Source organism: Sturnus vulgaris, chromosome Z (assembly GCF_052056855.1).
Source record: "Sturnus vulgaris isolate bStuVul1 chromosome Z, bStuVul1.hap1, whole genome shotgun sequence".
NCBI lineage: Eukaryota > Metazoa > Chordata > Aves > Passeriformes > Sturnidae > Sturnus > Sturnus vulgaris.
The window spans coordinates 12,853,637-12,860,961 of NC_142283.1; positions in this window are offsets into that span (position 1 = coordinate 12,853,637).

Here is a 7,325-nt window from a genome sequence, read left to right on the forward strand (position 1 = left end):
CCCCGCCCCGCCCCACGGCCCCGCCGCCCGCCCGCGCCCTGCTCCGCACGCCGCGCATGGGCGCCGCGGCCGCCAACTCTGCCACAAACACTCCACGCAGCCGCGACTGCGCGGGTTTTTCCTCCCTTTTATTCTTCATTTTCGTATCCCCTTTTATTCTTCATTTCTTTATCCCCTTTGCCCTCGCAAAGCACCAGGTCCGGTTGCGGGTGGCCGCGCGCCAGAGGCGGCAGCGGAGGGCGAGGTGAGCCCGCCTCCGATGGTGCATCCCGTGGGATGCCCGCGTCGGGAGTCTCTGAACTTCCCGAGGTGTCTGTTCTGAGTTTTTTGTGGTGGTGGTGGTAGTGTTGGTTTTGTATGCGGGTTTGGGTTTGTTTTTTTTTTAATAAATTATGCATATTAAAAAAAAAAAAAATTACCAACCCGCAGGATTGCTCCGTTGCTATGACTGCACGGCGGACAATGCAAGTCAAGTCCGGCGGAGGAGGCAAAATGAAAAGCCGCGCCACCCCCAGGCCACCTATCCCAAGTTATTGTAGCTTCTCCACACCGCCACCAGCTCCCGGGCTTTGCTCTTGTCGCACGGGGTCGGGCTTGATGTCCCGGCGGCTCTGTCTGCGGGTCTGTCCAGCAGCGCTGTCCCAGTACCCTTCTGTGACGCGCAGAAACCGGGGCAGTGGCGCTTCAGCACGGACAAGGTGTCGCGCCACAGCTCCGGCCGCTCCCCGCATCCCCGTGCCCGCTGCAGGAGGCATTCCAGCAGACGGCCCGCTCGCTCCGCCCGCCTGGAGTCCTGCGAGCAGACAGCCGGTCACGACCCTTAACTCCTTTCCCCTTCAGTGTCTCCCCACGCATCCTTGAAAAGAGGCTGCCCATCCACCACTTCTCTCATCCTTGCCCCCTTCTCCCCGCTTCCTGCCTTCCCCTCTCCCTCACTTCCCTACCACTTCTCTATTTTCCCCTTCTCCCCTCCTCCTCCTTTCCCCTCTACCTTTCCTCCATTCCGTCATACCCCCCTCTCTCCCTTTCTTGCCCCCCTCTTCCATTTTTTTTTTTTTTTTCCCCTGGGAAAGGGAATGCCACCTAGCCGCTGGGAAGTGCGCGCACCGGGGCGAACCTCGGACTGCTGCTTGCCCGCCGGCTCGGAGGGCGCGTCCTCGCAGGTGTGAAAATCGAGTTCTAGCTCCTGGAAGGAAACAACAATAGGGGATGCTCGTTAAAGCCACGTCGCCCGGGGTCGCCTTCGCCAGCTGCCAGCCTGCCTCGGGCACCCCGTTATTGACATCCCTGCTGCCTTGGCGCCCCGCGCCGCCCCGTCGGGGCCTCGCACGGTGCGGGCGGCTGCGGGAGACGGGCGGCGGCCGTGCGGGACAGCCGCTGCTGGGCTGTCCTGGGCAGCTCCTGGCTATGATGCCCGAGCCAGCGGCAGAACTGCTTTCCCCCAAAAACACTGCCTGGACTTTGCGCTGAGGGCCGGCTGCGTGTGTGAACCCTCCGCGTAGCTTCTAAACCACTTGTCACCTTTGCAACCGTGACACAATCTTCAGCGTCGGTGAAGCATTATACAAGTGACTTTCAGTCCTACGGGTCTGCAAGGCGCTGGGAAGGGTCGGGTAGAGCTCTGGCAGCGGCCGCCCGGGCTCCTGCTCTCCGTCCCTGCCAGTCCCAGCTTCAGCGAAGCACATTTAGGAAGGTCGCTGGAGGAGAGCTGGACATAACTTCAAAGTCCGGTTTCATAGGTACCGGTTTACTATACTAGCCAACTCCCGGCTTGCTAACCGAGATTTTCAGAAAGTAGCTGCAAGGTCAAGGGTGAAAACGTGGAGGCAGTGCCGTCCCGACAGTTTCCCTCCGATGCCACCAGAGCAAACACCAACCTCTTGTGTAAAGATTGTCTCTGCATCCAAAACGTTTAGTAGATCCTCTTGTATCTTCCGGTGGTTACAGAGGCTGAAATTGTAGGTGGATCCCCGCGGTAAGTAGGCGATCTGAAGAAAGATGATCAAGCTACAAAGGACTGTGTAAGAAAAAGCCAAAGGTTAATTATCCTGCACCGCTACGTGACCCGACAAGGCACGGAAGACAGCTGAAGAGAGGGATGCCCGTGCTTCAGAAGCACTAGAGAAACTGGTTGGTTACCCTTGTAATTATCCATGGTGTCTTTACACGTTGTTTTTCTCCTCCCGGGCTTCAGATCGTTGCTGGCTTCATATATGTACCTGTACGCCTACGGAAATAAAGGTTTCCAATTCCATAACCGGGGCTCATTTGGACGTCTCTTGCACCTCTTTCCAGAACTGTAAATAATTATTACTCAGTCTTGAAGTTGTGTCACTGATTCGAAAATAAAACCGAGATAACGAATAATAATCAAAGGCATAATCCAAACCCTAACCAAAACAAAAGAGAACACAAAAGCTTTGCAACAGACAATCTTGCTTGAAACAAGTGTGAGTAGCCCTCCCCATAACCACGTGGGTGCAACTTCAGCGGGAGCTGTTGCAGTAAAACCCGATTTTCTCTTGGAGGCGAGAAAAAAATGCTTCGGGGCACCTGCAAAGGGTCTGCCCGGGGGTAGGCGTGCATACCCTCTATACTGAGATTACAGGGACATTTCCAGTGCATCACTTTAACACGTTAGCTCGGGAGCAAGTGGAGCATAGTGGTCGTTTCTCCATCCCCGTCTACAGTTGCGGATTGTTTTTTTCCCTCGGTGAAAGTTTTATCTTGCAAACCCCTTTCCCCGGGGGAGCCCCTTCACTTGCTTAGGCTTGCTCAGGGAGTGCAGGCGAGGAGCCTGCTCGGCCGCGGGGACAGCCTAGCTGACAGGGCAGCACCGGGCACCGGGGACATCGCGGGACAGGCTGCCCCGGGCACAGGGGATCGGTGTGAGAGGGACGTCGGGGGCCAGTCTGCCCCGGGCGCGGGCGACCGGGGCGCCGGGCCGAAAGGAGGTACGGCCCCGCTCCCTCCCTCGCTCCCCGGAGCCTTTCTCCGGCCGGCACCGACGGCTCTGTCACGTTCGGCACCAGCTGTTCCCTGGTCCTGCAGAAGAGTTTCACGGAAAGCGCCCCGGGAGTCTCTGTGGAAGCCCCGGCCGGGGGCGTGCTCTTTTTCGGGGAATGCTCCCTGCGGCATGAGTCATGAGGGAAACCCTGGAAGGCTGCCGAGGGACAACCTCTCAGGCCGGCTGAGCTGGGCACCAGGCAGAGAGCTTAGTCATCAGTGAGTGCCTGTCCGCTTGAGTGGGTTCCCGCCCTGCTCTCCTCCTGGATCTCTCCCTTTTCTCTGTTTCTTCTCGTCTCGCAGCCCAGCCGGGGGCTGCCTCTCGCTCCTCCCGGGACAGCCAGAGACGGCCGCGGCCCCCGGGTCTCCGCTGAGAGCTCCCGTCTCTGTTCCGAAGCGTGGCCGCAGTCCCGTGACTCCGTGAATGTGTGCATGAGTCTGGCTTTGCGTGTGTGCCTGTGTGTACATCTCATTCTATTCATAACTGACGTTTCAAAATCGATGCCTTAATAGCTATTGCACTAATGGAGATGTGTCTGTAAAGCTGTAGCCGAGCTCGGGTACTTCAGAGGATGCTTGTCTGCATTGCTCTCACGGTGTTACCAAATTCCATTTTCCTAAAGGACCTCTTGTTCCCATATTCTAGAAGGGGTTTTCTTAATGTGCAAAGTCATATGCTTTAATCTTTCTCCAAAGACTTTTGTTTGAAGTTGCTAATGGGCTTCTTGGGAGTTATTAAGTTGATAAAAATATGAATCTATTAAATAGCTTTGTGTTTCTCTGCATAATCGGAGGTGCACCATAGTGTAAAGGTCACCTTAGGTGAGTTTTACTGTACACCAGAGAACCAGCATCATAACCAATGAAAGGTCTATTTGGGCCATGAATCCAGTGTAATACTACTCTAAGGTCCAGGAATGTGTTATTTTTTTACTTTTCATTTGTCTTTACTGGGCAGCACACAAACCCTGTGAATAGCTAAATAAACAAGTGTTTATTTGCACCTACCAAACAGGACATAATGAGCTTGTGTGTAGATGAAGGGAATAATTATGTTTTAATTCAAATAACAATGGGTTGAAATTCTTTTCCCTCGCTGGTAGTATGCACATGCTTTTGTTTCTGAAGCGGTGTCTCCAAAGATAGAACAAAGTTGTGAAAGACACTGGCAATATACTCAGATTAGCAAATGAAAAAATGTGATTTTTAAAGAGAGCAGAAATACATGTGGCTGTAAAAGACAATTTGGCATTGAAAACATTCTTCTAAGTAAGTTCAAATGAAAGTCTGTTAGGAAAAAGGGAATTAGCTTCTTCTTTAACCACTGTCTCTTTTTTTTTTTTTTTTTTGGCATGGAAAATTTCTGTAAATAAATAATAACTCAAAAACTTTGCTGATCTCTTCATTTGTATGCAGCAGTAACCACCAAAATGTCAAATTATGGTGAATATGAGTTCAAGTTTGTTTTCTAGTTTAAATTTTTCGGAGAGAGAAGTTTAATTACTGACATATGTACCAGAGAGACAGGGGGCAATAGAAGACTTTAGAAAAATCAGTTCATTTTTATACCAATTCAAGACTTTTATTTGCTTCAGCCAAGGGAGCTGCAGCCTCATATGACAGCAGCTTTTGACCAGAGCAATTGGTCATATTCAAGGGATTTGGAAGTGGTTTCCATCAAGAAAAATAAATGACAAGAGGTATTTTTCTGGAGGATCTTTATACTTATAATAGACGTACTTTCCTCCTTAATCCCTGTTTTCTGGTTGAATTGAAGACCTCACATTTGTGGTGGTGCTTGAGCAACAGGAAGACGGGATTGAGAAATAGCTGTTGCTATTTTGCTGCAGGTCAAGATGGTATCTGTGGGTAGGACTGCTGCCAGCACTCATCAGGAGAAGAAGAAAGACAACATGAAGTCATTGACTTTGGTCGACATTTCTAATCAATATTATTATATTTATGGGATTATAATTTATTATTTTGTATTTTCTGAGCCAATTTTTACTCTTACATCTTGGTACATGCAGCTGGAAGGCAAACCTTAAGCTTTTCTTTTATGTAAACACGAGTAATATATTCTTTCCTAAAACCTCTCCTGACCACAGAAATGCCATTATATCCAGGATGCTTAACATATTTATACTTTGGATATATAGGATTTGGAAATTTTTAAAATTCGGCACCCAACCAGCTAATCAAAAAATGCCCTGCCTTTTGCATACTTGGGGGCATGAATGCCACCATCAAGAAACCTCAGCAAACTTGGAAATTATGTTAGAGATAACTTTCATGCACAAATCATGAGGACAAAAGCCCAATGGCCTCATATTTTTTCATATGTTTTTGTTAAAATACTTTGGTTTCAGAAAATAATGCAAATCTATTTCCTTTGAAGCATAATAATTTTCAACACAATAGAAATTCAAAGGAGTGCCCACAATTTTTTCCCACATTCCTATGCGATGCTTGGAACGTGCTCCTCCTGATCACGGACACACAGGACTGGGAGGCTGTCTCTTAGGAGCTTACCTTCTTGAACACAAGCAGCAGGTGAATGCTGGTGATGACCTGCACATGCCCCTTGGAAATGGTGTGTGTATTCCCATCAGGAGCACCTGAGGGTAGCCAGCGGCTGGCAATGAACAAAACAGCACTAAAAGGGTCTAGCAGCTGCTGCTTTTGGTACTCCTCAGCTTCCACCAGAGATCAAAAGACATGTCAGCAAAACACAGGAGAATGTCCGCATTACTGGATAAAAACCTAAAAACCTAACCATTTTTATCTAATATGGTCATGGAACATGATGGTATTTATTTGGGTAGTGGCTGTATAGACCATCAGCACATCTGCAGGACTTGGACAGGTGAGTCCTGAGGTGAACACAGAATACCTTTCTCACAATCCTTCCCGCTATGGTGGCTTCTACATGGGCACATAAAACTCCCTAAGTCTGAACATTCAAGCTGTCTAAGTCCCACAACATCAGATGCTGACACACACTCTCTTGTAAAAGCTTCATAACCATATTTTTCTCAGTACTATTTGTTTCTAGCATTAATTTGCTGTCTCTTTAGGAAATTGAGAACCCATCCAGAAAAGGGTTTCAGCACCAAGAGTCAGACTGATGGCCACCCTTTGCTCTAGCCATATTTTTTAGGGGCCATGCTCTTAGCTGAAATCCTTTCCAACCAGGCTGACAAATCATGAGAGTGGGGAGCTGTCATTCTACATGCAGATCAGTTGCTAGAAGGCATAAAATGCGCATTACCTAGAAGTGTCACAGTGATTCATTGCTAGAAGAAGCCTTCCAAGACTCATCACTCTTGTGGTTAATATTAGGGCCCTTGACAGATTGCAGTCTGTGAGTTAAACAGACTTGTCTCTACTGTCCTACCTACTGCTGTTCCCTGTTCTTTTGTCATCTTTCTTTTATCTGTCTAAGCATCTTCTGCCACCACATCTCCAATGTCAGCCTCTGAGTCTTTTATCCTTCTATTCTTATCCAATTCAAATGATTTTCCAAGTCCATTATTAAATACTTGGTTTTAAACTTTTACCTTTCTAAGGTAGAGAAGAGTTTACCTGCCTTCACACTCATCCCTTTTTCCCACTCCTCATCTTTTGAAACCCCATGAGAAATCACTAAAAAATATTGGTTGCATCTATTTTGGTTCACAAATCCTAAAGCATCAGAATTGTAAACATGTCACAGTTCCAGGTATTCTTGGCTCGCCTGAGTTAAGGTTGTCCAGATATTTTATTCTTGTGTGATCATAACTTATTAACATGTTTAACTTTCTTTGAATTGTGTCTTGCATTTCCTGAGTAAATGAATAGACATTAAAGTAGTGCTGTCATTATTTTTATCCTTATTATTTTTATTATTATATTTATTATTATTTTTACCCCAATATAGCTCCAGCATTCATCTCTCTCAAATTTAATATACTTACACTGAAACTTATTGTTCTATGATTTGAAATGTAGTATTTAGGGATAAATTGAAAGGAGCATATGGAAGTACTTTGATCATGTCCACTGTGTAAAACCTGTGTAAAAGGAAGACATCACTTCAAACTTTAAACAGCTCTCAGCACACTGCTGAAGTATAATGAAGTTTGCATTAGACTTGGGTATCCACTGACTGTCATTGCAACTGGATGTGCCTGATGGTACAAGATACACTTTTTTAAACCACTAAAGCAGGGTGAGGAAGCTCAACACAATTTTTCCTTCTGATCCTTGCCTTGAAGCCACCACATTTAACAATAGAAGTCAAAAATTTTCCAGATAGAAAAGATGAGGAAAAAATAGTT